Source organism: Capra hircus, chromosome 23 (assembly GCF_001704415.2).
Source record: "Capra hircus breed San Clemente chromosome 23, ASM170441v1, whole genome shotgun sequence".
Taxonomy (NCBI): domain Eukaryota; kingdom Metazoa; phylum Chordata; class Mammalia; order Artiodactyla; family Bovidae; genus Capra; species Capra hircus.
In genome coordinates, this window is record NC_030830.1 from 39,401,947 (window position 1) to 39,418,472 (window position 16,526).

At 48.5% G+C, this 16,526-nt stretch overlaps 1 protein-coding gene across 1 annotated transcript in view; it reads right to left on the minus strand.

Annotated features, from left to right (window-relative positions):
• The window catches only part of PPARD (peroxisome proliferator activated receptor delta), an 86,270-nt gene extending 74,823 nt beyond the window's left edge, over positions 1-11,447 (minus strand). Inside the window, exons 1-2 of the mRNA XM_018039044.1 lie at positions 11,316-11,447; positions 7,679-7,763 (exon numbers count right to left, since the gene is read on the minus strand). The gene's annotated coding sequence lies outside the window, so the exon portion shown is untranslated. The remainder of the gene's footprint in view (positions 1-7,678; positions 7,764-11,315) is intronic.

Genomic DNA, 16,526 nt, shown 5'->3' on the forward strand with positions numbered 1-16,526 from the left:
TTATTTTTTGATATAGCATTTCTCACCATCTGACTATTTACTTAATCATCATGCTATTTACTTAATTCTGGCTCCTCCTCCTTCCCCACCACAACCACCAGGCGAGCAGGAGATCTGTTTATCTGCTTCATACACTCCTTCATTCCCAGTGCCTGGAACAGAGCCTGGCACCTAGGAGGGAGCCAGTAAATACCGACTGAATCAATGGGAGGAAGAGCGGAGGGGAAGAGGGAACCAGGGTCAGATTTAAACTAACCCTGGATCCTCAAAAGTATGAATGAGGATGAGTTCCAAAAGCAAGGAGCACATATTATCTGAGGCCTTCTCTTTTGCCCCCAAGAACTCCCAAAAAGGTTACCCCAGACAGTAAGTAAGTATTAGTCGCTCAGTCATGCCTGACTCTTTGTGACCCTATGGACTACAGCCCACCAGGCTCCTCTGTCCATGAGATTTTCCAGGCAAGGATACTGGAGTGAGTTGCCATTTCCTTCTCCAGGGGATCTTCCCAACCCAGGGATTGAATCTGGGTCTCCCGCACTGCAGTCAGATTCTTTACCGACTGAGCTACAGACAGCATATTGCTTTAAATGTCAGTTTGCAAAAAGGCTGGACCTAGAATCTCCAAGTGCCATAAAAGGGATGCTCTACAACTGCCTCAGAATAAGAACAAGGGTGAGCCAAGTCACTACCTGCGCTTGGAGATGGATAAGTCCTATAGCAGTTTCCTGTTGCCACTGTAACAAACCACCGCAAAATCAGTGGCTTAAAACAAAACATTTATTCTCTTAGGATTCTGAAGGTCAAAAAACCAAAATTAGTTTCACTGGACCAAAATCAAGTCACTGGCAGGCCGCACTTCCTCCAGAGGTTCTAGGGGAGCATTTGTCTCCGGGCCTTTTCTCGCTTACACAGCTGCATTCCGAGCATTCCTTGGCCTCTTCCCCCATCCTCGGAGCCAGCAGCAGAGCATCCTGCTGCAGTAGTCACACGCCTTTTGTACCAGAGTTCCCTTTGCCTCCCTCTTCGAAGGACACTTGTGGTTGCACTTAGGGCCCACCAGGATAAGCCAGGATGTGTGTGCTCTGTGCTCAGTTGCTCAGTCGTGTCCGACTCTGTGCGCCCCTATGGATGGTGGCCCACCAGACTCCTCTGTCCATGGGATTCTCCAGGCAGGAATACTGGAGTGGGTTGCCATTTCCTTCTCCAGGGGGTCTTCCTTACCCAGGGATTGAACCAGCATCTCTTACACCTGCTGCATTGGCAGGCGGGTTCTTTACCACCTGGAAGGGAGGTAAGTCAGGATAATTACCCCATCTCAAGATCCTTACCTGAAAAATCAATTTTGTCATATAAGGCAGCGCCCACAGGGCCCAGGGCTTATGGCCTGAATATCTCTGGGGGCCATTACTCAGTCCACCACCACGGAAGGCAGGTGCCAAGAGTTCCGAAGAAATTCAGACCAATGGTTTGTAGGAAAGAAGAGTCAGGTCTGGAGTCTTGGCAAGGTCCTAGATCAGGGTTCTTCTTTTGCTCTAACTGCATACTATTAATTAGGGGGGCGGAGGGTTATTTTCATGCAACTGAGCACTTTGGCCTTTGGAGGGCCTTCTTAGAAGGGAAGGGTAGTTTTCTCTTCTCCAACCTGAAGTTCCTGGAGGACCACGCAGAAGTCCATCTCAGGATGTACATGCTGCGGGTCAAGGGAACCCAGCAGCGTCTCTGGACTATCCCGAAAGCCTTTACAGGAGGGGAAGAAGAAGAAGGGAAGTCGCTCAGTCGAGTCGGTCTCTTTGTGACCCCATGGATGTAGCCTACCAGGTTCCTCTGTCCATGGGATTCTCCCGGCAAGAATACTGGAGTGGGTTGCCATTTCCTTCTCCAGGAGATCTTCCCAACCCAGGGATTGAACCCGGGTCTTCTGCATCGTAGGCAGACGCTTTACCGTCTGAGCCACCAGAGAAGTCAGGAGGGGAAGCTGCAAAGAAATGATCTGGCCAGATGAACAAGCTCGAGATTGGGATGGCAGGTAAGTTTTCTCCCATGAGACCTGCCTTGGGAGGAGGGCCGTGAGAACCCATCTGAGTCTAGAGAGAAGTTCCAGATCAGCTGGTGCTATCTGATGCCAGGAAGGGCCAGGTTAACGACAGTCCAAACGCTGCATGTTACCCACTCTGCTCCACATGGCGCCTCTGGGAGTTACAGCAAGGTGGCTTTCACCCAGACATCAAAAGACACAGAGAAGCAAAGCAAGAGAAACACAGCCGCTTCAGGATACAGTTTTACACCTGGGACGCGGTCCCTCCGCTGTGTGGCACCACACAGCTCCTGGTTGGAATGCGCTGCTCATTCCCCTCAAAGCCTTCAAGGGCTCAGGGAGGTGACTGAGGATGATAAATTTCCACTGTAAGAATGATATGCTTATCTCATGGGTTTTATTGATCCGCTGGGTCACCAGTGGACCCAGCTGGCTAAAAATATTTAGTAGGGAAATGACAGAGGACTGGTTCTTAACCAGGGGTGACTTTGTCCCAAGGGGACATGTGGCAATGTCTGGAGACATTTTAGGTTTTCATCAAGGTTGGGGGGGTAAAACTGGCCTCTGGTGGGTAGAAGCCAGGGATGATGCCTGACATCCTACAATATGCGGACAGACCATACAGTAAAGAGGCACCAGCCCAAAATGTCTACAGTGCCAGGGCTGAGAAACCCTATGCCAGAGAAAACAGAAGTGGAGGTGAAGAAACCAGGATGACGGTCACAAGCACGGAATGCTTTATGGGATTAAGGGAAACGGTAAAGGCACACCTGGCCTGCTTGTTTGGAAAAAGGGATGATCAGTGAGCTCTGGGCTCTGGCAAGTTCAAGGACGGCCTGTCTGGGAGGCGAGTGGGCCCGCAGACAGCTGCGTACGCAGAGCAGCTTGCCTGGCCCCCGCTGCTGGCAGGAGGGCAGAGCTGGCTTGTGCTTCCAGCAGAGCGGTAGCCAAGAAACTCTGGGCCACTGAGGTCACAATTCTTGGATGAAGGAAATGCCAAAAGCAGTCATAAGATAAGGACCAAAGATTTATAGCAGGTTACAAAGAAAAGCAACAAAAATCTGTTTTTAGGTCCCTAACAATACGATAATAAAGAAATGAACTTAAACATGAGGTCATTTTCCCATAACACCTGGGAGACTCTCCCTTCAGGATCTATCCTGTGGAGGAAATCTTTCAAAGCTGTATCGCTATGAGCCATAGATAATTGGGGAAGGGTCTCGGGAGAGCTCCCGAAATGACACCAAGGCCTGGGAGAAGTCAGGCTTTGCAGATGGCACGTGAAAGGAAAAGAAGAGCAACATACTGCCCAGAACTCCAGGAACTCCTGAGGAGCAGATGAAGACTCCTGTCAAGGGGGGAGGGGCCTGGTGCAGAAAAACACTTCCTCCTGAGCTCAGCGCCCCAGAGCCTGGCTCGGGAAACCAGCACTTACAGCGGCTCCTCAGTCTCGAAGTCGCAACTCCACACCCTGAGTGCTAAGAGTCACATCCAGCTCTGCCCAACACTAATGCCGCTCCAGCACTTCCCCCAGGCGTCTTCTCAGACAGCAAAGAGCCACAGAGACAGGTCAAGGGCATGAGGTGCTGAACTCGGCAGCCAGGGCCCTGGGAACTGCGGAAGCAGCCAGCCCCTGCTAAGGCTGGAGACCCGTGACAGCAGTCTTAGCTGGGTCTCAAGCAGTTCCTCCAGCCTCGTCCTCCGTCCCTGTTTGCTGTTTCCCCCTCAACCCTCTTCCTTCCCCATCTTCATCCCTCTCCCTCCTATCCTTTCATCTGTCCCTTTCTCACTCTTTTCCGCACTTCCTCTTGGTTGGTGATACTGAAACTGTCAGTGGTGTCACATGAAGCCTCATCTTTCCTGCTTCTTATTTGATAAATTATGAAGAACTTTTTAATGTGTCTTGCCAATAAAACCTAAATTCAGTTCCCTTCTAACTTTTGTGAGCCCTTTAACCTCTCTGGTGTATCAGCACTCCTAAACAACACGTGTGTATCTGTGTGTGTGCGTTACTCCACCCAGGCTCTGTGTACTTAACCTGTGTGGCTGGCAGCTCAAAATCAATTAATTTCAACAGCAACCAGAGGAACTCAGATTATACGTGAGGAAGAATTTCCTCATACTTAAGACTACTGTAGTAATCTCCTACCTAACCTCTCTACCTTCATTCTATCTCCATTTAATCAACCTTTGTGCAATGTTAACATAATGACTCCTTGCTCTAAAACCATCAGCAGTTACCCATTGCCCAAAGAACATGGAGTGCACATTTCCTCACCTGGTATTCAGTGGCATCTGTCAAGCTACTAGAAGTTTCCTAACAGTGGTTTTCAGAAATGGAAATTGTGAGAAAACACACTTTTCTCCTGTGAGTATTCATTTACAGGCCAGGTTACCTCACAGAAGGAATGCTAAAAAAAAAAAAAAAAGCAATACCTGGCCTGCATGGAGGCCTCTCTCCCTCCCAATGAACCATGTGTCCTGTTGCTCACACCCCTGTGCAGCCCTCTCCTGAATCTGAACCGGTCCTATGACCAAGAAGACACAAAGTGACGTTGTATGACTCCCAAGGTGAGGCCCTAAGAACCTAAGAAACCTTGCCTGTATCTCTCGATAGGCTCAGTCTGTATATTTCTGCTCAGAACAGCTGCCATACTCTGAGAGGCACAGGGCACATGGACAGGCCCTGTGTAGGTACCCTAGTCAAAACCAAGCGTCAAGTGCCGTGTGAGTGAGCCAGTGTGGACGTCCAGCCCAGCCGTGCGTTCAGATGATCCTGCCTTGGTCTCCACTTGACTAGAGCAACATGAGAGACCCCAAGTTAGAATTACCCAGCTGAGCCCAGACAACCCACAGAATCATGAAAAATAATAACATGCCAATTTCACTTAAGAATGTCCTAGATGAACCAATAAAGAAGGAACTTAAATCACGCCCCTTGAGTGCATGTCTTTTTTTTTTTAGGCTGTGCCACGAGGCACACACGGCCTTAGTTACTCAACCAGGGATTGAACCTGTGCCCCCTGCAGTGGAAGGGAGGAGTCTTAACCACTGGACCATGAGGAACAGGAACGTCCCAAGTACATGTCTTTTAAATGTCCTTTGTGACAAATCAGGAGTTCCAAGACTGTTCCAAAGAAAAGCAATTGTGCCATTGTTTGAGTTGCAAGCTAAACTAGCGACTTTTTTTCCTTCATAAAGTACCATTTTTACTTGAAACAAAAGAATAACAGCCAAATAAATTATGATTATTTAGACTGGGTATTTAACAAAATTTTTCTTGAAAATGAAGTGAGCTGTCACTTCAAGAAAAGAAACTGACAGTATGTTACCAACAATAAAAAATATACCTTTCAAGAAAAAAATCCAAATTATAGAAAACTTGTATCCACCACGGTGAGCTTCACAGCTTTCTAATACTTGAAGGATAAAATCAGTGGTCTGAATATGATTTACTGATGTTGTACAATGAAACATATTTCATATGTATATATTTCTAAATATATATAGAAAATATTTTTTTCTATATATATACATAGAAAACATATATAACTCAGTGAACCAATATTTTCCAAAGACCAAAATAAAAGATCCATTCGAAGTGCAAGATGGGCCAATGGATTTTAAATGTCACAAAATATGAGAAGTTTGTTTATAAGGTTTCAGACTCCACATTCCAACTAACCTTTAAGAAACTACCAGTTGTCCAGTTTTGGTACAGTATTAAAGAAGAACATCCATAATTATCTGCAAGAGCTATTAAAATACCCTTCTTCTTCTCAATTACCTATCTGTATGAGGCCAGATTTTCTTCATATTCTTCAACTGAGACTGTACTTCAAGAGACTGAACACAGAAATAGCTGTGAGAATCCAGCTCTCTTCTATTAAACCAGATATTAGCAAAAATGTAAAACAATGTCCCTCCTCTCAATATTTTTGTTTTAGAAAATAGTTATTTTTCATTTAAAATGTCATTTGTGATAAATGTAATGGTTTTATTATTATATTAAATGAATTCATAAATTAGTAATTTTTAAAGCTGCCTTGGTTTTAATTTCCAATACAGTAAACAAAAGTTCATGACGTCCTTAACAATTTTTAAGAGCATGAAGTTGACTTCAGAATAAACCAGCTTCCTTTCAAGGTGGCCAATCTGATGCCCAGTTTCTTTAAGGACAAAGCCAACCCTCACGGATGACTCGCTCCTATCAATGAGTGTCCTTGTATGGCACATGTTTTTAGTGCTCACTGGCTCTCAGCGTTCAAAAAACGTTTTTATGCATATGTCCAAGCCATGGGGACAGCCACGGACCAGGTCTGAAATCGTCTGTCACAGCATCTGGCCCCAAAAAAGTGCCTTAGGTGGGAAAGACTAAGATGACAACACCAGTTTTTTGAGATTAACACTGAAACATCCGATAAAGCTACAGCCTCATCTTTGCCAGTGGAAACTAAAGAAAGAAAACTTCCGGCTGGGGCCGGGAGCTCAAAGTGAAGAGATGAACAGGACAACTGACCCTGGACGTGGACAATAGCTGCCACTGTGGCGGCTGCTGCCCAAACAAATGACCAAGCCAATCAGGTCCACGCAGCAGTTCTCTCCGACTCTGGGGAACCTCCCTCTCTGCCTTCTCTCAGAGAACCTCGAAGTCCTCCCAAATCCTCCTCCTTCCCGTGCACATTTCCTTCAAAGAGAAAGACCTGGTATGGGACTAATAGGAGGGGCCCTTGCCTGAGACCTTCCTGCAAGATCCACAAACAGCCTGACCCCCACAGACTGACAGACACATGAGCTCAGCACCCTGTTTGGCAACAGGAAAACCCACAGGGTGTTGGAGGCAGAGAAAGGGAAGTGAAACCCATAAACAGCTATTAAAACTACTGAGCTTCAGAGATTAAAACAAATCAAACAGGAGCCCCACATTTCCCCGGCCCCCAGCAGAGACCCCATGATGGCCAGGCTTCCCAGATAGTTGGGACAATGAACGTCGAATTCCATGGTGCTCCCCTTCTGAGAGTTTACAAAACCTGCCAGGCATCCCGACAGCCAAATAGGGAAACAGCAATGGGAAGTGCGGAGCATTGTTCTGACTCTCCTGAGGACCTAATATCCCAGCAGAGATGCTAGAAACAATTCTACGTATCACACCCAGCTCTCACATACATGCTAGTTCTGTCCCACGAACAGGGACAGAACCTAATTTCTTACCATCATCATTTTCCACGTGCCTAGTAATACACGTGGTGCACAGCAGGCACTCAAAAATGTTTGTTGCATAAATGAACGAGAAAGGTGCACACCATCATTGTGGCCTGGCACCCATATGGACAGAGAAGAAAGTCTGTACCTTTATTCATTCAGTATTTACTTAGCATCTCCTCTGTACCAGACACTGTCCGAGACACTACAGGAAATAAAACAAGACCCCACCCTTGTGGAGTTTATGTTTCAGTGAGTGTAAAGGTGAAAAGCTTAATGCTCCTCAAAAAAAACCATGTTTAAACCACAGATTCAATAATTATTTAATTAATTACTGTCACGACCAGATGCAGTGACAGGCGCCTGGGATCTGGGACCCTGTGCTAGAGAAATCACATCCATCAGTTGTCAGAGGCCCCGAGGTATGAAAGACAGGATTACCTCTTCGGTGCATCTGTCCTCATGTGTTGGTGAACAGAAGCCACTGCGTGAGTACCATGTGCATACCCCAAAACACCACACAAGGCTGCAGGAGAGAAAGAAACAGCACATCTTTAGCCGAGAGGCATCGGGGGTCAGAAAAACAGCTCTGATACATTATAATGGAACACAAGGGCTCAGAGGGTGCTCCCAGGGCAACCTGGCTCCTTCTCTGCCACTGACACATACCCTGAGATGTTGTGATTCTGAGCCTGAGTCAGCAAATATTTCCCAATCCTGGGTGTCATCTGCTCATTTCCAAGTCAGCAGACACCAGCTTTGTTGCTTCTACCAGGTGGGTGGGAGGAGCTGGCGAGGTGAGGAAGAAGCCGGAGTCCAACACTCCCCACGGTGGCAGCTCATAAACGGAGATGCCCTGAGTCATACTTGATTCCTTGACCAGAGCCCAGTGGAGACAGCACTGGAGTTACACCCTCATCACCAGCCTCTGAGCCATGAAGGCCAAGGACCATGTGGCACGGAAGAAGACCCGGTATCTGAAACCTGATGCGAGGGGCCGTTTTCTCCCTGCCAGGCTCAAGCGTGTGCCCAGCTCTCCTGACATCACCGAACTCGGCTGCTGCGAGTGGCTCCTCCCTCCGGATCCAAAGGCACAGAGGAAGGCCCTGTAGTTTGGCTTCCCAGCCTGCAGGCAGCACCCTAGGAGGTGGGCCTCAGTGACAGAAGACAGCTGAAGCCTTTAGCAGCCAAAGGGCCAGCCCCTCCTAAGAGAAGGTGCACCATCCCAGGACATGCCGGGAGCCGCAGGCCCTGGGGACAGCTTGCACAACAGCCAGGGCAGCGGCATTCTGTCCGAAAAAGAGGCCTACGAGCTTCCCAGGCCAGCGCCCAACACTGGCTGTCCTCTCACCGGGCCCTGGGGAGCGGGCTCTGAGGGACCACAGGTAGGACTGGAAGGCTGAGTGGGGGCAACTCTTCCTAAGTGCACGGAGGAGGAAAGCAGAAGTGGAGAGGCGAGGAGAGAGGCAGCCGAACAAAAGAGCAGGTCACTGAACTAAGGGGCTGCTGGGCTACCTCACCTGTGGGATAATGTCAGGCGCCTGTCTGCCGAGCTCTGCAAAAATCACTGAATGGGCACTTGGTCATGGATAATGATGACCACCTACGCAGAAGACAACGGGGTGAACAAACTGCAAGAAGCCCTCTGGCCGGAGCTGCTGGTGCCCAAGCTGATCCCCAAGGCCTGGGCCTGACCTTCTCTCGAGCCCTTCTCACTGGCCACCTCAGTGGAGAGTGCTACCAGTGGGTAAGCAGAGAGAGCAGCAGCAAACAGCTCAAAAGAGTTGGATAAACTCCTGGGGAGCCAGATGCTGGACGAAAGGACCACCAAACACACGACCCCAGCTTCATCAGAAGGACTCACCAGAGGGGTGTTTTCTACAGGAACAAGGGATCCCTTTTGGTCCTGTCTGCCCAAATCCTTCCCCTAGCGCTGCTTGGGAAAGGGGACTGGCTCAGCCTTCCACAGCCCTATTCCTCTCACAGTAAAGGGTCTGTGCACAGGAGGGCTCCAAAACTTTAAAGTTTAGTCTGGCCGATTCAACTGGCTCTCCACCACAGCTCCTGAAGGCTGCCAATTCTGTGTTCAATTCTGGCTCAAAGGCATAGAGCACGATCCTCAAAAGAGGAGACCCAGAAACCCAGAGCCAGGTGAAACAACAGGCTTTCATTTTTGAACCTGCCAGTGGGTCACACTTTCAGAATCCTTCAAGATCAGACTGGACAGAGACAGAGGATATGTTATTTCCTGAACATCTCCTGAGTCCCCGAGAGGACTAACACCAAATAAAGGAGCTCAAACTGAACACATTTGTGACAAACTTTCACCTTGGCAAGAAGGTTAAACATCCAGATGCACCACGAACACGGTGGGTTCTTCAGCCCCAGAGAAGACGATGCCTGTGACTGGAAGCAAGGCAAGCTCCTGGTACTGTCTTCCTAATGCAGACCCACAAACTGCTCGGGCAGATACCACCTGATAGTTCTGTTCAAGGGGAACAGAACCTCAATGTCAGCCTCGCTCTTGGAGCCACAGGAAACGAAGCTCCCAAGGGAAACAGCGGGAGAAAAACCTTCAGGAGAACCTGCTCAGTGATTTGACATCAGAAGCCCAGAACACACTCAGTGGGTTAAGAGATGCGTGAGGGAAAAATCAGCAGGTGGTTTGAGCCACCAATAACAAAAGAGATAGATAGCCGCCAGCCCCAGGGCTATCAGGCTGGCAATCTATTTCAAAACTTGAACAGGAAAAAAAATGTTCTGGAGCCAGTACAGAGGAAACAGGTTGAGGTCCACAGGCATTCTCTGGAGACTTCTCTTAGCTCTCTGGGACGGGGGACAGGGTGGAGGGCAGGAGGAAGGGCAGAGACAGGCTGGGGTATCACGGTTTTAATGTGTATAATAAGAGTGTAAAGCCATAAAGCCCTGTTTCCTGGAAGGGGAAAAGAGCTGGATGAGGCCTCCAACTACCCCTGGCACACACCCAATTCAGCGGCTGGTCTCTCCTCAAGGGTTCCTGGAAGTCAACAAACCCATAAAGGGGAAGTACTCCGCTGAGACTGGGAGAATGGTCTATAAACTGGACATTATCCCTGATGCAACACCCTAGTAAATTCTCCCCCACAGACACAGGTTATATTCACCTCAGACATTCAGAGCCTTACTTCAATCACAGGGCTGTACACCCTACCCCACGGGGACCTCATCTGTGGGTCATGGGAAAACAAAGTAGTGTCTGGAGCTTAATGCTTCTCCCAGAAGCAGAGGCAAGGAACTGGGAGGGAAGGGGAGGTGGATGACAGGAATGCAGGGGACAGGGCTGACTAGAAAGAAATCCTGAGAGTGGGGCAAAAACAAAAAAACAAAAAAACAGGGCTTCTGCGGGGAACCGGGATAGGAGAGGCTTAGGTAGACAGGCATTGAAGGCATGGGCTGAAAAAGTCAAGTAACAAGGTGAGAAAGGTGTGGGGGAGGAGTAATATTGGGGGGGGAGGTGCAGGCAAGTGGGAGAAAGAGAGGACGGGGATGGGGAAAGAGAGCGAAGACTGGGAGGGCAAGGATAGGGGGACGAAGACAAGGATGATGAGGCGGGGGTGAGCGGAGAAGCTCTCCAAGGAGACCCTGGGCAGAGAGGGTCAAGGCTTTGGGGACACCAGAGAAGGGATGGAGGAAGAGATGAGAGGCAAGGGTGGGAGGGGACCCAGAGCCTGAGACGCCGGCTCTCAGAACACAGAAGTGGGCAGAGGTGAAGACTCGAGGCCCAGAAGGGGCCGCAGAAATCTGGGGGTCGAGGGGAGGAGGCCCACGGTTCGGGCTCGAAAAGCGACGGGCGTCCAAAGGCTGGGAGCGCAACGGCAGCGGGGCGGCGCGCCCGGAGAGCCACGGACAGCCGCGGCCCGCCCGGGCCCGAGCGACGGGAAGCGACGGCCGCCGGGTCGGCGGACCCCCTGCGCCTCTCGCTCCACACTCCACTCCCCGCCGGGCCTCGCGCACCAGCTTCGCGGCTCGCCTCAGCCCGGGCCCGCGGCTCTCCCGCCTCCGCCGCTCCGCCGACCCACTTCCCAGGACCCGGACTGACCTGTCCCGGCTGGCCCCCGCGCCGCCGCCGCCGCCGCCGTCCCGCAGGCTCCGCAGGCGCCTCCGGCTCCTGCCAAAACTTTTCCCATTAATCCCCGGCTCCGCGCGGCGGCCGCGGCGTCACACGCTGCGCGGCCCGGCCCCGCCCCCGCCAGCGCGACGTCACCGGGCCGCTCGTCCCCGCCCCTCTTTTCCACGCCCCCTTTCCGCTTAAGCCGCGGCCAATCACCGCACGCCTGGGATCCGCCCCCTGACTCTGCCACTCCGCCCACCGCACGCGGCGCCGGGCCCACCTGCAGCGCCCTCTGGTGCCCAGGGAGGAGCCAGGGCGGAAGCTCCAGGACCGGTAAGACACGTCTGGCAAGTATCACAGAAGAGAATTGGAAGTTGGAAGGGAACGTAGCGATTATTTTAGCACCGTCTCCTTATCCTTCCAGGGAAGAAACAGCCCCAGAGAAGTTGTGTGACTTGCAGTGAGAGGCAATACGGAGGCTGGAACCTGGATATTCCACTGAAGAAGACTATGCTCCCTCTGGTTTTCACAAAGGGCTTTGTCCTTCAAGTTCAGTTCAGTTCCGTTCAGTCGCTCAGTCGTGTCCGACTCTTTGCGACCCCATGGACTGCAGCACTCCAGGCTTCCCTGTTCATCGCAAACTCCCGGAGCGTACTCAAACTCATGTCCATTGAGCCGGTAATGCCATGCAACCATCTCATCCTCTGTCGTCCCCTTCTCCTCCCGCCTTCAATCTTTCCCAGCATCAGGGTCTTTTCCAATGAGTCAGTTCTTCACATCAGGTGGCCAAAGTATTGGAGTTTCAGCTTCAGCATCAGTCCTTCCAATGAATATTCAGGACTAATTTCCTTTAGGATGGACTGGTTGGATCTCCCTGCAGTCCAAGGGACTCTCAAGAGTCGTCTCCAACACCACAGTTCAAAAGAATCAATTCTTCGGCCTTCAAGAGGCTTCTGTAACTAGAAATATGGACTTCCCTGGTGATTCAGTCGGTAAAGAATCCGGGTTTGATCCTGGGTGGGGAAGATTCCCCTAAAGAAGGAAATGGCAACCCACTCTAGTATTCTTGCCTGGGAAATCCCACGGACAGAGGAGCCTGCCGAACTACAGTCCGTGGTGTTGCAAAGAGTCGGACACGACTGAGCGACTAAACCACCACAACTAGAAATTTATGGTTCTGGATTTCTTACTTATCTTCCTATTCATCTAATATACTTGCCCTGTAAATGGGGAACATCCTTCCTCCTGTTGTAGAAAATTCTGTTGTCCCTTTTTAACCTAGGTCTTTAGGACCTGGAAGGGACCTGTCATCCCAACCTTCAGATATACCATAAAAAGTTACTTAGCAGGATGTCCCTGCTGGTCCAGTGGCTAAGACTCTGCTCTTCCAATGTAAATGTGCTGGATTTGATTCCTGCTCCGGGAACTATATCCTGCATGCAGCAACTAAAGATCCAGTGCAGCCATAAATGAATTTTTTTTTTAAGTACCTAGCAGCTGGGATGCAGTCTTTAAAAAATATATATATATCGGCTTCTCTGAGTCTTCATTGCTGCATACAGGCTTTCTCTAGTTCCTTTTAGTTGTGGTAGGCAGGCTTCTCACTGCAATGTCTTTTCTTGCACAGCAGGACTCTAGGGGGCACAGGCTTCAGTAATTGTGGCCTATGGTCTCAGTAGTTGTGGTGCGTGGGCTTGGTCCCCCTGAAGCAGGTGAAATCTTTCCAAATCAGGGATCGAACCCATGTCCCCTGCCTTGGCAGGGAGATTCTTTTTTTTTTTTTTAATTTTATTTGTATTTTAACACCAAAAACATTTTGTATTGGGGTATAGCCGATTAACAATATTGTGATAGTTTCAGGTGAACAGTGAAGGGACTCAGCCATACATATACAAGTATCCATTCTCCAGGCAGATGGATTCTCGACTACTGGACCACCTGGGAAGTCTCTGGAAGGCAATCTTATGAAAGAGATTGGATTTATCATCTGGAGATGAACACACTCTGTAGGTATATTATCTCATCTCCATCATCTTTAAAATAAAGACTACACTCCACTCTCTCATATACTCCCCAGGCGACACCCTCAGATATCTGGTTAATAGAACTGAGTGATTTTTTTCTCTCTGCTTCTCTCTTTCCCCACCTCACCCCCACTTTGTGAAATGAATGTGCAATACTTTTGTAATTCAAACGTCAACCTCCTTGCCTCTGAGATGGAAGGAAGAATGGGTTATGGAAGTCAAAGCCTTCCCGAAGATTTCTGCAAATTTCTGGGGGATTTATATTCTCATAAATCTCTCTGCCTCCAGGCTTCAGCTTCTGCGAGGCTGTTGCCGTCACAGTTCAGAAATGTAGAGATGAAACTCAGTCCTTCCTGAGGACTGCCCAAACCTCTTCCCACACAAAACATTCATGGGTATAGATGGTAAGATGCTCCGTGCCCTGGGGCAGGATCACATGATGCATTGCAAATAGTTTAAACTCACACAGCTGACATTCTTCATAAAGTTAAGTTTTCTGATTGGCTCTTTTCCCCTTAGGGCCTGGCCTTTTCCCAAATTACTACCTCTCCTCCCTGCCCCACCATTCTCCCTTCTGCCCCACTGTGTCCAAAGAAAAAAACAAATCCCTCTGGCTTTCTAGGCGCATCTCTTCATTGCTAGGGTTCCTGCCAACATTCATGCCCTGAAGATCTCACTTCCTTCCTTTAAAAGACTCATTTCCCCTAAAGACAGCTCCTTCTCTAAAAGAAATTCTGGGAACACTGTTAAGATAGTACATTTTTTATTCCTTCTTTTTTTTTTAACCTGGCCACAAGTCATGTGAGATCCTGGTTCCCCCACCAGGGATCAAACCAGTATTCCCGACATTGAAAGCATGAAGTCCCAACCACTGGACCACCAGGGAAGTCCCAGAGATAGTACATTTTAAACCTCACTTCATTTTTATACTAAAAGGATGTGTGTGTGTGTGTATGTATATATATATTCACCTAAATCAGTTAGCTTCTGTTGCTTGAGTCCAAAACAGACCAATACAGCTTCCCCAGATCTTCATTTTGACTAGATTTGCCCACAGGCACAGCTCACAATGGGAAAATTTGGTTCCTGCCAAACCTTTACAGACCATCCAGAGAGCTCAGCTTCCAAAACCTGCTGTGATGCCCAATCACAGTGTAACTGAATGGTAACTTGCAGTGTGGAATAAGGCTAGACCTGCTTTGAACTGTCGGATCTGGTTGCCTCCACAGCCATTTCAAGATCCAGCTGGCAGGGGGAGTCCTCCTTGGCCTCCTGAAATCGGCCTCCTCAGCCCTTCTCTGTCCTTCTCAGCTACAGCAGGGGCCAGAGCGGCATCACTGAGCTGCTGGTGCCTCTTTGGCCCAGAGTGACACTGGGCTTGAGAAATAGGCACTTTGCATATCCTGACAACTGTTTGCAAAAAGCCTGCTACATTCCAGTCCTTCCAGTCCATTGCCCTACCTCCCCAACCCTCAGAGTGGTGACCTGGGGCAGCAATGACTGCACTTTGCACATGGCCCCTAGTTTATAGGTATCTTTGAAGGCATCAGAGATTGGATACACTCTCCTTTGTCCAGGATATTGGTAAGGTCAAGGGCATTCTTTTCTAACCCTGCAATTAAAAGACAGCAAAATATCTTCTCCTGCTCCCAAAAATGTCCCTCAGGACTGACAGCTTCTCATGCCAGTCCCAATTCAGGGTGGTCTTCTTTTCCCTGCCTTGCCGCAAACAGCAACACCTCCTGTGTCCCGTCATAGAATGGTCAAAAGCCAGGAACGGACCCCGTTTACATGTGAGGAGACTGAGGTTTAGAGATTGTCCTGCCACCTCAAGTCTAAACACTACCTGGCTTCCAAGAATGTCTAATCAGTTCCCATTTTATCTTTCTAGTCACAGTCCTTCACAGTTAGTAGTCTTCAAAATTTTTGCCCCTCTATCCCTAAAAGAATATATAAGAACTAATGCAGCTCCTTGCACATTCTTAAGGTGACATCTAATGTTTTTCATATTGGTTTCAAACACTTGCAGAGGATGGATGTAATTTCTACTAGTTTATAAACATTAACATTTTATTATAAAACTACTATGGCAGGCGTATGTACTTAGTTGTGTCTGACTCTTTGTCGCCCCATGGACTGCAGTCTACCAGGTTCTTCTGTCCATGGAATTTTCAAGAATATTAGAGTGGGTTTCCATTTCCTGCTCCAGGGGATCTTCCCAACCCAAGGATCAAACAAGTGTCTTTTGTGTCTCCTGCAGTGGCAGGCAGGTTCTTTAGCACTGTGCCACCTGGTGTGCCCATAAAACTACTATATTACCCTTTTAAATGTGTTGAATAAGACTCAAATCCCATAGTGAATAAACAGACAAACAAGGACCTACAGTATAACACAGGGAACTATATTCAATATCTTAACCTATAATGTAAAAGAATCTGAAATATATGTCACTTTGCTGTACACCTGAAACTAACACTGTAAATTAACTGCACTTCAATTTCTTTAAATCGTCAAGACAGTAAAAAAAAAAAAAAAAAAAAAATACATGAGCAAGCTCTTCTTCAGCAATCAAAAATTTTATTGTCTCCTCTTCTCCTTACACTTGTATTTCCATTCCACTTTCCCATTAAAAATCTAACCTTAGGGAATTCCCTAGTGGTGCAGTGGTTAAGACTCTGCACGCTTACTGCCAAGGGCCCAAGTTCAATCCCAGGTGGAGGATACGAAGGCCTTAGCCATGGCAATAACCATGGGGTTAGAGATGGAGGGATAGATATGAAACCATGAAGGAGAGAGAATTGACTGGATTTGAAGATAGATTTTTCATAAGGGGGTGTCAGGGAGGGGCAAGTTATCCTAGATTCCCAGATCTCTGTCTTAGGCAGTTAGGTAGGTAATCAGGCAATATGGGAAGGAAGCAAGTCTGAAAGGTTTTAGGCAAGTTATCTGACCTCTCTGAGCCTCAATTTCCCCATATGTTAAAAAAGAGAATAATAGTATCCATCTCTCAGGGTTGCCATGACAAATAACCTGAGAAATTTCCAGACACAGAATATATGCTCAATAAACACTTTCGGGCAATATCAATAGTGGTGCTTTCTCATGTGCCACTTAATCCTCAGAACAACCCTATAAGGGAAGCCCTATTATTTTCCCTGTTTTATCACCATGGGAA